At 39.8% G+C, this 14,473-nt stretch overlaps 1 long non-coding RNA gene across 1 annotated transcript in view; it reads left to right on the forward strand.

The window, feature by feature from the left end:
- Positions 1-14,473, forward strand: part of LOC105481285 (uncharacterized) — a 147,834-nt gene that overhangs the window by 17,855 nt on the left and 115,506 nt on the right. The gene's annotated exons all lie outside the window — the stretch shown is intronic.

Raw genomic sequence — 14,473 nt, forward strand, 5'->3', positions numbered from 1 at the left:
TCATTGGCGGGGGAGGAGCTCGTAGGGGTAAGAGCAAATAAGACAATTTCAGTGAGTGATAAGTGCTATAAACATTAATGAACCACTTATAAAAAGAGTGATTTGAGGGGCTGCCTTAGATAGGGTGCTGCCCGAGGAGAGGGCGGTGGCTCTGCCGGGAAGTTCATGGGGAGGATTTTCTAGGCAGATGGTCTGAAGACTGCAGAGAGCTAAGCCAGGAAGGAAGCCTTATGTATTCAGGAACCAAGAGCACTTACGAGTATGTCAGAGAGAAGGCAGGAGGCAGGTCGCACAGGCCTTACAGAGTTTGGATGTCATGCTAGTATACTGGCTTTCAGGTAAAGTTTCAAATGAAAAAAGGAATTGTCATATAACGAGTAGAATCTGGAGATAGAAGCCATAAACTAGATTGAAAAGAAGTTTAACAGAAGTACTTACGAATTCTGTTGAATGAGTAACTGCAAAGTCACAGAAGGACTGTGTTCTGGGCCTGTGGCTGGGCCAGGCTTTACCCGACAGTGGTGCTTGGAGGGGCTCAGAAAACATTTGTCTGTCTATCTACACTGCCAAGGTCTCCATCCAGCCCTGTAAATTGTTCTTGCAATCTTCCTTCAGCACCCTTTACAGAGAAAGGTTAAAGGTTGTGCTCACTTTAAAGGAGAAATATTTAAAAGGATTCTGTTATCAGAGAGCATGTATTGAAGGGTGTATTTGGAGCCAAGAGGTAATAAATTAATAACAAAACCGATCCAGTGGCTAAAAGTAAATAAGAACCCTACTTGATGTCAAGTTTACTTGGTAACGTTCCTGCTCCGACCTTGGCCTTCATTTCTGTTATCTGTGCCTATCAGAAGAGGCATTGCCCTCTGCCCTTGGATCTTGCTGTCATCTCTGGATTTTACTATAGTTCTCTAGGCCCCAGGTGTATATTTCTCATATTCTTCCTAGTTCCCTAGTCTTGGGATGGAAGATCTGCTCTGCTGTTCTTGCATTCTTCTCCTGAAGCCTCCCTGGGGTCTAGCTTAACATCTGTCTCACCCTTGCTGATGGACTTCCTGGGGCTAGACTACCTGCCTACCCGTCTGAGTTCCTAAGCACCACTGCCCTGGATTCTCCTCTGCTTTCCACCACTGCAGCAGGAACCATCCTCTCACCATCTATTCCACCTGCCCCAGGACAGCAGAAGCTGCCATGTGCCAGAGGAAAGAGCCCAGGCTCTGGCGTTATCTCCGCTTCCTCCATTGCAGGGTTGTTGTGAGGAATAAAAGGAAGAACAATTTGAAATCCAAAGCACAAACCACCTAAACAATGGCTGGCACATAGCGAGTACTCGAGTTGCGTTGGTTTCCTTCCATCCCAAAAGGCAGCTCCCAATCCTGCTGTGCACGTCTCCTAGCTGGCCCCATCCTCTGGTAAACCCCATTCATGGCCAATGTTTCCAAATAGTATAACAGCAGCAGCAACAACCATGCTTGCTATTTATTGAGCCCTTATTATTTTCCAAGGGTTGATAAGCATTAACTCATTCTAACATCAAAATAACCTTTTATGGAAAGGCATCATTGTCTTTCAATAAATGAGGAAACTGAAGCTCAAAGACTTTAACTCATCCGAAGTCACCCATCTACAGAAGAATGGAGCTGGGGCTCTAGGTCACACATCACAGATTCTGCTTTTGATGCTCTTAACCAAAGGTACCTCCTAAGATAGAATACCAAGAGCTGATTAGATCTCCTAACTCTTAGCAAGTGCTCAGGTCTCATACTGGGCATCTCCTGGGAAAGGCACTAAACCCCAGTGCCTCAAAATGTTATTTGGGGATAATGATACTTATCATTCTCAACACAATATAATAAAGATTAATTAGTGGATGTTGGAAAAGCACTTTGAAGGGGAGTGATTTAGGCATAATCACAAGTCTTACCTCTCATTGATCTTGAGCATCCTTTTTATTTAGTATTGATTCATTGTTATTGACCCAGCTTGATGGCCATTAATCAGGCCGGCTCAGGTTTTGCCATTTCCAAATACATTTCTGCAAATTGGTAGTATAAGTTATTTTTGTCATAATGCATCTAGGCTTCCAACTGTCATTTTAACTGAGAATTTGAAAGGTTGAATTAATTCAACCTTCAATGACAGGTTTTTCATACTTTTATTATAGCTATTAATACATGGTATCATAATTTATTGCATATGTGTCACTTGAGGCTTCTCCATTTGAACTCTTTAGAGCAAGGATTATAATTTCTTAGTTATCACCAAATGAAATGGCTCCAGTAAGTGCCAAACATGATGTCTAACATCTACTTCAGCTAAATATTAGTTGAATGGACGGGATTGTCTAAAACAGTTTAGTGTACTTGGGGCAGATTACGTTGAGATTGGGTTTAAGGACAGACACTTAAAGATGACTAAAACTTTTAGGTGGTTAAATTACACAGTTTATTTTCTCTCCCCACCTGTTGTATACTACACTAGTTCAGTAGCTACCATGACCATCTTTGCAATCACCTTGATTTTCAACTTGTTTTTTTGCTAGAACCTTTATAGAAATAACACAAGAAAAGACTTCTGAAGAGTTGGTTTTTCCTTTCAGGAGGGAAGCACTGATACTAGAGATGCAGTGTATGCTAAATGCATAGCAGTGCTAGGCATAGAGCTGTACACAGCGATTAGGTGAGAAACTATCATTTACCCAGGCATTGCAGGAAAGCAAACTGAGGCTCATGAAGATCAGGTACTTTGTCTCCATCACACAACAAGAAAGTAGAAGCTTCTGGATTTGAAAACCAGATTTTGACTGGCTTTAACTCTTGTAGCTTTCAGCCACAACATAACTCCTTCCAGGGTTGGTAATCAATCATCCCTCTCCCCTTTCTCATCAGAGAAAACGTTTCAGCAAATATTTAATCAATACTAACAATATGGGATTCTCCAAGTAATTCATTACCACTTATTTTCATTTTATTTTACAGCTTGATCATAACAAAAATAGAACAGACAGAGGGCTGTTGTGTTGGTGCTGAGAGAGGCTCTGGACAGGCAGGAGAGATTGAGCAAAACTGGATAACTCTAGCAGAAAGCAGATGCTGAATGGGATTGACTGTCTAGACACATCTGTATGTTCAGGGAAAATGATAAGAAAGAACTGGGTCAATCTCAGAAACATTTGCAGAGTTCAAGTGTTGAAGAAAGAGACATGAGTTCTCCCTTTTGCATTAGTGGACTGTTGAAATGAAGCCCCGGAAACCAACTTTGCAGTGCATGGTGTGACCTTGGAGCAGGCATAGCCCTGTGCTGACTGCAGAGAAGAGGATATGAGACTCTTATTGTGAATATAATCACCCTGTCCTGTACTTGGTAGCTCCTGGTCTTCTAAGGTTGCATCTCTTTCTCCTCTTCCTTCTCATTTCTGCACTGCCTTTCAGTCCTGCTCACTCCACCTTTCCTGCCAGCAGTTCCTACCGTAACAAGAGCCCCACCATGGAAGTGAGCCCCACTGCAAGGAATACTCAGTAGAAAGGCACTGTTTGGACCACAGATGTGGTATTTTTTTCTCTTACTATCCCAAACCCTCTGGCAAGCAAGAAGAAAAGATGAAAAGAGAAGAAGAAGGCAGCAAGGTTTGGCGGAGGTGAAGTTCTCAGCATCGATCTGAATTGGAGAGGCTAAACTGTGTAGCCTCTCATCAACCTCTCCACCAATACTGTCAGCACCAGGTAGGCTGAGGTGAAAATACTGGAATTTCAGCACAAGAAGAAGCTCTGTCTCCACATTAGTAATACAAAAATGAAGCAGAACGTAACTATAGATCATGGAATCTCTAGGACCCTCAGAGACCTGAGGAACCGCTTCCCATGACTCATCAGGTTGGGGGACTGGGAGACAGTGCACTGTCAGAGAGCCCACATTTAGAGATGGGATGCTTAATTCACCCTTCGATTCATTCATCGCATAGTTTTAAGTATCTACTACATACCAAGCAGTGTGTTATGTATAATGTATGAAGTATTGAACAAAACAGATTCAGACTTGCCCTACAGGAGTCTACACTTCAATGGAAAGGAAAAAGCAAGACTCGAACTCTTCTGCTTACTCCCACCAGATTCTCCTGCGTGAAGACCTCAGCATGAATCAGGACTGGAGGCTGTTCTCCTTTCTTCTCTTGGTCGGTGCCTCCAGACTTACATCTCCCAAAGAAGCTCAAAGACACATTTGACTTTTTTAGGTAAGATTCCTATGCTGAGAGGGAAGAAGGAAGCCGGGAAAGAGAGACAGAGGGAAAGAACATACTGTTTCTCTACAGTTGAATGGACTCCAGAGAGAGTATTTCTGCAGCAACACAGAATCCCCTGGTCCTCATTTGCCCTGCAGTATCTCACTGGAGACGGGTTCCACAGGGTCAGACAATCCCTGTGCAGCATAGTCCTGAGCCTCCTGGGACAGCCCTGTCTCTCGGATGACATCTGTTTCTTCTTGTCCCACGGCTGGTGAACTATTTCCCTAGATCTGGAAATGTGGGTGATTCATATAGTTAGCCACTGTTCCAATGAACCGGGGACAATTTCTGCCTCTTTCTATTATTATCGAATATCATGAGTCCAACTTAATTGAAGCTTATAGGATATTAAAAAATGCATATATAGGATGGGTGCGGTGGTTCATGCCTGTAATCTCAGCACTCTGAGAGGCTGAGGTAAGCAGATCACGTGAGGCCAGGAGTTGGAGATCAGCCTGGGAAACATGGCGAAACCCCGTCTCTACTAAAACTTAGCACAGTATGCTGGGGCGTGCCTTTAATCCCAACTACTCAGGAAACCGAGTTGGGAGGATCACTTGAACCTGAGAGACTGAGGTTGCAGTGAGCTGAGATCTCACCACTGCACTCTAGCCTGGGTGACAGAGAAGAATGTCTCAAAAAAAAAAAAAAAAAAAAAAAAAAAAGCGTGTGTGTATGTGTGTGTGTATATATATATATGTCACAATTATATACATAAATTATGTGTGTGTATGTGTATATATATATATATAATACTTCAGCAAAAGAGACACTGGCCCATGCCAAATTCCTCCCTTAGTTTTACAAATATGTCAAAGACGTTTGTGAAAAGAATCCCCTTCTTTAGGCTTTAAAAAAAACCTGACAACATGCATTGACCACTCTTAGAGTTACAAATTTATAAAAGATTCAAAGACCACAGCTCTCCTAAGAGGAAGAAGCCAAAACTGTATAGGGAAAGAAAGGGTCAATGGAACTGGAGAAATCTGTGATTCCTTGCTCCAAAATGACCTCCAGGACCTTGGGACTATCTTGGCATCTGTTTATGTTGCTGAACAAGAAAATGCAAACACGAGTGGGACTGGATGTTTTGTAACTCCTTCAACTTATCTGAGCTTCAATTGGCCCAATGACGCTATAGCATCTTGGGCTCTAAAAAGACAATACAAACTGGTGGTAGTTCTAAAATTATTTGGAATAAAGATTTACTCTCAATCGTTACCAAACAGATTAAATAACATAGACGTTACTTTGTTTTATTCTATTTTTTATGACTCGAACTAATGCAAGTGTACCCCATCCAGCTCCATAATTGCCTAGCAGATTGTTGAAGGGTGGTTGTGTATTGCTGCAGATGGTGCCACCTACAGCAGTCCTTCAGTTCTTGTTTACTCTGCCAGTAGCCTTGGTCATGATCTTCTAATAGCTCATTTAGGAGAGAAGAGGGAACCATGTGGCCTTTCTGTTCACAGTTCACTCACAATCAGCAGTCAATGTTATATTGTCATGGATACAGTGGTGCAAGGGGTGGGCAACTGCTAATTATGCCAAATTCATTTCCAAATTATTGCTCAGGATACATAGTGAAGAATAGAGATATGTGGAATATGTGGCAAAAATGTATTCAAATGATCACAACAAAAGCCTGTTTATCAAATATTCAAGGCTGCAATAATTATTGATGGATAGTTTTGTTTAATATTATCAAAAAACTTAAGATAGAGCCAGAGCTGAATTTAATCGAAATGTCTAAAAATGGCTGTAATTGTGTTTCTAGGTTACTGTTATCCCTATATGTGCTGTGAATGGCTTATCACAGCTTTCATTGCTTTAAGTTTTTTTTTTTTAAAGATAATATGCAAATCTCAAAAAGTTCTTTTCAGGTTCACAAGGTTCTCTGTTTGAAGGCTCTTAAAACATAGTCAATAGTTATTTAAATACTGTTCATGATCTTAATGATCACAATTCTTCTTCTCCTCCTCCTCTTCTTTCTTCTCAGGACAATAGGAGCATATTTTGGAAAAATTATAAAGTAGTTACAAAAAATTACTCTGCAGTCAATGTACTTTCCAAAACAAAATGACATCATAGAGAGAAAAGAAATGCTTGACTATTTCGATATTAGGTATAACTAATGTGTTATTCTCTATCAAATTGTAGGTTATACTCTTTGCACGTCTAGACTAGCAGTGTAGTGGCAATTTTATGCAATTGCTAAGATGATTCAAACTCCTGTGTGATTTTTTTCAGGTAACTGGAGCAAATACATAGGCAATATGGGATAATTATTGGATAATTACAGATGCTTTGGTACATCATTTCATCATGAGGATAAAATCATAACATATTTCAACTACGAACTCTATTAGGTGATTCTAAAATTACTGAAAGAAAGTGAGAAAGGGAGATTGAGAAAGGAAGGCAGAGAAAGGAGAAGATGGGAGAAAGGCAGAAGAAGAGAGGGAAAGAGAGAGAGACAGAGGCATCCAGATACATATTTTGAAGAGCAACAAAAAACTGTGTTGGACCATTTTGCTGTCCTCTGAGATATCACCAAAGACACGGGAGTGATTTGACTCAGTGGTGATTGATGTTATTATCAGCAATATACTCGCTATGAGGGTTTTGCTCATGACAAAGTGAACACCTAGGAAACTCATTCACCACCTGGAGTTTAATCTCTCATGGAGCCTAAAATGGGGGTGGGGTAACCATAGAAGAGCATTTCAAAAGGAAGAAGAAAGAGCTGACTAAGGTTAAGGTAATTTTAATGGAGATATCAAATAATCTATCCAATATGTAATAGATTTGAAGTTAAATATGTATGGATTGCTTAGAACACAAAATCGATTAAGTATTTAAAAATAAGTATTTAATAAATATATTTAGTAGATAAATCTATAAGAAAAAAACATGTTTATTAAAAATACCATCACAGATGTATTAAAATTACTGGTATGATGCAGAGAAATTTAGATTCTTTTTTAAACTGCATGGTCCAACTTCTAATGCTGGTATTTGTGATTGAAAAATCTTAAAAAGTTGATCAGGTGAACAAACTTAGACCAAAAATTTTGTTCATCAAACAAAATGTCTGTGCATTTTAACTCATGATCAGGAAACTGACCAAGTTTGATTTTCTTTTCATTTTTTTTCTTCTTATCTTGTAGGATGTTTCTAAAATCTTCACCCAAGTTTCTCTTTTGTAATGGGATTTATTTAGAAAAAGGAAAATAGAAAATATTTGATGTTTGAAGGATATAAATGATTAATACCAGTTAAGTTTTAAGATTAAAAGAGAAAAGAAGGAACAATGAGCTATATGCTCATCAAAGACTTTTTAATGTGACATATTTTATACATACACACACACACACACACACACCCCATTTCTGCCCAAGGTAAAGTTAGATGACAATGACAACTGTAGGTCATGATAAGAAGGTCAATTGCTTGTCTAGACACTGTCTTTGATAACAATAAGCATTTTAAGACAGAAGGAAAGCATATCCCTTTCAAAAAGGTAACTAAATAGGGTGATGTGTTCTCCTATTACCAATAATTGGCCCTGGGATGCAAAGTAGAACATTTTCCTTTCAGTAACTGGCTTGTGCATCAGACTAGATACCGCCTTCTCTGTTGTAAATGAAATTCAGAGAAAAGAGAATCGTTCTGGTTTTAATTAAGGTGATGCATTATTAGAGACCACACATGAACACATTTCATATTCATTATTGTGTTAGATACTATATGAAATTTATAATGACCTCTTTCAATAGATTATGTGCATCTATATGAACTAGACAGTATTCACACTCAGTTTTATCTCTTATTCCTTAACATCTTCCTTCCATTCTTGGTTATTATGGTTTCTTATGGGATTTTGCTGTCATTTGTTTGTTTCTACCTACACTTTTATTATCAAGGCTATATATATGATATCTCATAAGACACTGTAAGCTTTTCTCTTCATTTCAGTTTTTCTTTATTGCAAGGGTGAGTTTTGTTGTTCTTATGAGTAGAATTGAACCTGCTAAAGCATGCTGGAGCCAGCTGAATTTAAACTTCGTCAGGTTACAATGTAAAAATATCATGACAAGAGTGTTTCATCTTGTCTTTTGATGAGCACAGCACAAAGCAGAAAATGCTCCCTTTTAGCACTGACTGGCAAATTTCTAAACCGGTGCCCTAATTACACCCTTGCTCGTCCATTTGCACATCAGGGTAACGCAAATCCCACAGCACACTGGAGGGTTGGTGCTGTCATGTGAACCAGGACAGTGTCTTATAATCTTTTTTCCTAACATTTTATAATAAAATTTTTCAGACATATCACAAAGTTTTGAATACCTGTATACTTTTCGCCCTGCATTCTACCATTAACACTTTGCTACACTTGCTTTATCTCATATGTCCCTCTATCCATCCTGCTACCTGTAGGCAATCCATCTTATTTTTGAGATGCATTTCAAAGTGAACTGCAGTGCTGTTCCTCTAAATACTTCAGCTTGCTATAATGGTTTTGATGAAGAAAATGGATGCATTTCTCCCAACCAAGTCTGAAAAAGCAATTTTTGAGAGGCGAATAAAGGTAGAGGAAATTATTTTCCAGGAACAAAGATATGGAGGAAAATAAGTTTTGAGACACCACACGGGGTCATTTTATAGCATGCTGTTCTAGTCCTGCTGGAATTTAAATCAATATGCCTTTTTTTGGTCTCTGTAGCAAGAAAGAATTGCTCATCGTCAGATTTATGTGACATTCTTAGGACCAGCAACACATTGATATTAATACCAAGTGATGATTAAAATATGAGAATTGTTAGTGGATTTTGTTGTTATACCACTAAGCAGATATAGGACCATTTTGTTTATATATGCTATTAAAACCAAATAGTAGAGTCAGGAAGACCTGGTCTTAGAATGACATAAAAGTCATCATTTTATTAGACCATTGTTTTGCTAAAATGATAAGTATTAACGCATGTAACAAAGTAATTGAGATACATGTTCATCTGTGCACATTATTATGTCGTTCTTTGGCTGCGCAGCGACTCAACCTTACTGGTAAAAGATGGCTGAGTGAGTTACAAAGCAGTGTCAGGCTGTGGAAAGTGAGTGGAAGTAGGAGTTCTGAACAGGAGATGTTAGAACAATCCCGTTAGCAGAAATTCTTAAATTGGAACCAAAGATAAATTATATAAGGCAGTCTTCAATCTGCCATACACATAGAATTAGAGATGATTTAACTTGGGGATTCTTCATGTTTCAGTAATTCAGGAATTGATAAATGAGGCAGGACAGTGCATAATGTAAAATGATTATACTGTGCAACCTGTGTGGCAAAGAAAAATAGACACACTCCTGTTACCTAGGGGTGGAGGATGATAGTGAAATGAGAGAGTTCCCCAGTTCCCCTCGCAGGACGTGTGACAGAGGTGTGGCTCGCCTGTTGGGTCACTCAAACCCCTTGAGGGATGGGGAGCATGCAGAAGGACAAGTGCAGAGGCTGGGCTGAGCGCTTTGGGCTGGTTCTAGGGGTGGATGCCTGCGACCCTCGTGTTACAAAGCTCCTACAGCTTTGCCACCTGTGGATGGCTTGAGTGTTAACCAGCTCAGTTAACCCTCTGCCTTTTCATAAGGGCAAAGGGCCAGTATGACAACTTTCTGTATCCCAAGCTCTTGTCCAGTGTCCTGGAAAAAATTAGGTCACACATGGACTCAAAGGATGAAGGCGAGGTTTTACTGAGTGGTGGAGGTGGCTTTCGGTGAGATGGATGGGGAGCCAGAAGTGGAGGTTGGAGGGGAAGGCGATCCTCCCCTGGAGTTGGGCTGTCCAGCGGCCAGATTCCTCTCCCTCCACCCCCAGATGAACTCCTCTCAGTGTTCAGATGTTCCTCCTCTTCTCCCTTTCTCTGCTGCATTGTTCTGCCTTCTGTCCGCTGGTCTGCTGGCTTGCTGGTCTGCTCTGAAGCTTGGGTTTCGGGGTTTATATGGGTGCAGGATACGGGACATGGTGGGTCAAAAGGCCACTTGTTGGGTGTGAAAACAGGAATGCCTCTTCTCATTTAGGGCTGTGGGTCTTCAGGCTTGAGGGTGGGGCCTTTGCCGGGAAACCACTATCTTCTACCCAGTATTCCCTGTCTCCTGTCCCTATCAACAGGATGTCGGGAAACAACCATGGAAGTTTACAGAGGTTGACTGGGACCCAATCTAAAGGGAATTCAAAGGAGGAGGACTTGTAGTCCCACCAGGGTTAGACAGAAAAAGAGAGTATTTCAGAGGGTTATAAAGAACAGAGAGAAAACTGATTATGGTGGTTGAAGTTTGGAAGGGAAAAATGGCCACTGAGTAGGTAAGGAGAAAGAATGGGAGGTATATAGACCTTTTCCATGAAATAACATGGCATTTGGTCTACATGGTCCTCCGTATGGGGGAACCTCTGATTCTTTCTTTTGCCCAGAAGTGTCTACACATCCATGTGTAAGGTCTGGATGAGGTCTCATATCTTCCAGTCAACACTCCTCAGTCTTTCTATCCATAGAGATCTTGTGCCTGGTAATATACCCCATCCCACCTGGGAAGCTGACACAGAGGGGCATCTGGAGAGAAGGAAAAGTACAGCAGCTATAGATGATGCACTATTTTGGTCAAACAGAGAAATATCACAAAACAAGAGGCCTGGAGGGAAATCAGCCTTCTAATTTTATAGAAAATTTATGTGATTCACCTAAGTTCACACAGCAAGTTAATTAAAAGCATAGACTTTACCTTGACTTCTAGTCCAATATTGTTAAGAGGAAGTGAGAGATGAAGAAAAATAGACAGAATGGGAAGGAAAAAGAGAGAAGGAGGAGAAGGGAGAGAGAGGATGGTGGAAAAAGAGGGAAAAAAAAAAAGAAAAGAAAAATATAGGTAAGACATCCCCCAGTCCCCTAAAATATTTTATTTCTTAATTTTTAAAGTATAACACACACACTCATACACACACAAATACTCCTTTTTTACAGGCAAACTATATTATTCATTTAAACATATGAACTCTTACTTTCCCCAGGCTAACCAAATGACTCAATTTGGTAAATTACTGCAGTAATTACTTTAGATGTCGTTTGTTCGCTGATATTTCTATCAAAAAGGAAAAAAAATCCCACTATTTAAAAATGTTCATAAATTCTAAAATTATGTCTTTAACTTCCCCATCTTGTTTTAGTTTAAAACATTCTGTTCTGTCATCCTCCTGACGTCCAACCATGACCGGATGAGGGTTGTCAGCTCACGGAGGCTGCAGCAGGTTGGTAACTTGTAGAGAGCCATACCAGACAAACACATTCAATACCTTCTTCCCTTCCTTGTTCTCCTTTAAATATACTATATGTATATAAACATTTTCATAAGGAAAAAATCAAGAACTAAGTAATTAGCTAATTTAGGTAGTTTTTCTCAAAACTTCTATAGGAGAGAAAAAAGACTATTTATTGACATTTTCTGGAAAATCCCCCCAAAATTCCAAATAGCCCCACTCTGCCATCCAGGGAACACAGCCAACCACCTCCAACCTCTACCCTCACCCTCAAACAACCTCACCTTCCTTTCCTTTCACCCACAGTTGACACACATTGACTCTTTGCTAGCCAAATGTTGATCACGTTGTTAATAAGAAATGGTTTAAATTGATTATATGAAGATGTATGTCTTCTCCTTCTTTGTTCTTTTCTACAAAACAAAAGTCAATGAATCTACTTTATAGTCACCTTTGTGGAAACTCATTTTTGTCTGCTTGATAATGGAAGAAATTTGAATTTTAGCAAAGGCACCGTTTAGAATAGGTACATCAATAAACAATAAATATAGCCCACAGAGATCTTGAAAGTGAAAATATTTCCTACATTATGCTATTGTGCATGCTAAAGGAAGAAAGCCTTCTCTGAATATCAGAGAAAAGAATTAATGAGGTAAATTAGATTTAGAAGTTTTCTATTGGACCTTTGCCAAAAGACACTCATATGAATGCATTCTTATTTTCATATCATATATAAGCTTTTCATATTTATGTCAACAAGGGTAATAGCATTGTACAAAAGGTGAAGAGACTATAAGGTTAATCATAGGGCATACTTTTTAAAATTATATATAATTGGCAAAAACAGATATTTTTCTCTTTGTATAGTGTCATCTATTGCTTCTACCTATCATCTATCATTTATCCACCCATCAAGCCAGCCAGCCAGTCAGCTAATATATAAGACTTCAGAGGCATGTGCTAGGGTTACAAAGAGGAATGAGACACATTCCCTGTCTTGAGTAAGTTCACAGTGTAACAATATGCCCTGTCTTTCAACTTGGGCTTCACCTCCACAGGTTCAGGTAGGGCAGTCCTTAAGGCCAGAGGATAAATATGGCATGTCTTTCTGCAGCTTCACGCTAAGGCTAAGCTATTGAGAGTATTAACAAGTCACTTCAATATTTTTATAGATAAAACAAATATGGATGTTTCATGGAATACAGGCATAATTTGCAAGGATGTAAAAACATTTACGAGTAAACAAAGATCCTGACTGATATTCTATGATTCCAGAGGGGGAATGGCTGTTTGGCTCAGACCCCCAGAAAGAAGCATAGCAGGTATAGATGCACCAGGAAAGAGTGTGGGGACTTACACCATCTGAGCAGGTGGAGCCAGTCTGGGAAGGGCCTCAAATGCTATGCTGATGAACTTGAACTTTATCCCAGAGGCTCCAGGAAGCCACAGTAAGTGAACCAACACAATGAAGCTCTCCAAATAGTTTCACTCTTATTGGTAGGCTGTTATCAGGCATTGTCTAAAACTTGTTGTGGCAGCAAAATAAAATGGATATTGTGTTATAGATAGTGAGCTAAAAAAACCTCCCTTTTGGTTCCACCAACCAACCACTAACCATGTAAGTGCACTTGTATAAGTACCTCAGGCTATCTGAGACCCAGCCACCTAATACACTAAGGAGAGAGAAAACCAATTGCCCTTTTGCCCTGACAGGGTCATTGTGTGTCCCAAGGGAGACTGTGTCCATGAAAGCTCCAGGTAATTGGTGAAGCACTGAACAATACATTAATGAGTCATCACAACTGTGAAATAAAAGCACTCAGTAAATATTCTCATAATTTGTATGTGTTTCCAAATCCTGCTTGCATTATTTTTAATTAATATAGCCTGCCCTTAGTCACATGATGAAGGGGTCATGTTCTTGCAACACTATTGTTTTTCTTTGTTTGTTTTTTTACAACATCTAAGCACAGCCTCCAGTGCAGTAATTCAGTAGTAGCTCAGTAAATGTTTCTTGCATGACTGTTCTTATGGCCAAATGCTTTACATTTAGCCTTGTTTATGTCCCCCTCAAACAAGTGCAATTTCCTTCTCTTCCCTTCTCTTGCTGTTTCTCAACTCCATGTTCAGAATGATGCTTTGATCCTGAGCTACTTGAGGCAATCTAGTTATCTCGATGTTTCTACAGAGCCATTCATCTCAGGGCTTCCTGATTACTGTTCTCTGTATTCTTTTTTTTTTTTTTTTTTTTTTTTGAGACGGAGTTTTGCTCTTGTCACCCAGGCTGGGGTGCAATCATACGATCTTGGCTCACTGCAACCTCTGCCTCCCAGGTTCAAGTGAGTTTCCTGCCTCAGCCTCCCGAGTAGCTGGGATTACATGTGCCCACCACCACGCCCAGCTAATTTTTGTATTTTTAGTAGAGACAGGGTTTCACCATGTTGGACAGGATGGTCTTGAACTCCTGACCTCAGGTGATCCACCCATCTCAGCCTCCCAAAGTGCTGGAATTACAGGCATGAACCACTGCGCCCAGCCTGTTCTCTGTATTCTTTTACCCAATTCTCTGCTCTCTTAACAGATAAGTTTAACCCAAGTTTCTTTTACATTATCATTATTTATTTATTTATTCATACAGCAAGAATTAAATGTGTCCCTACCTACAGCATGAGATTCTGGGAAAATAATAGGGAAATTAAAATTTTTTGTTCCTGGCTTGAAGGTGCTCCGGAAGGGTGGCATGAACAAAAATGTAAGCGATTACTAATAAAGCAATGCAGAAAGACTAGAATAAATGCATCAACAAAGCATGTGGGCTTTCCAGGCAGACACTGACTAGCTCTGCCTTGGAGAATCTGAGGAGGCTTCACAAAAAAGGTGGCATTAAA

Source organism: Macaca nemestrina, chromosome 11 (assembly GCF_043159975.1).
Source record: "Macaca nemestrina isolate mMacNem1 chromosome 11, mMacNem.hap1, whole genome shotgun sequence".
Taxonomy (NCBI): domain Eukaryota; kingdom Metazoa; phylum Chordata; class Mammalia; order Primates; family Cercopithecidae; genus Macaca; species Macaca nemestrina.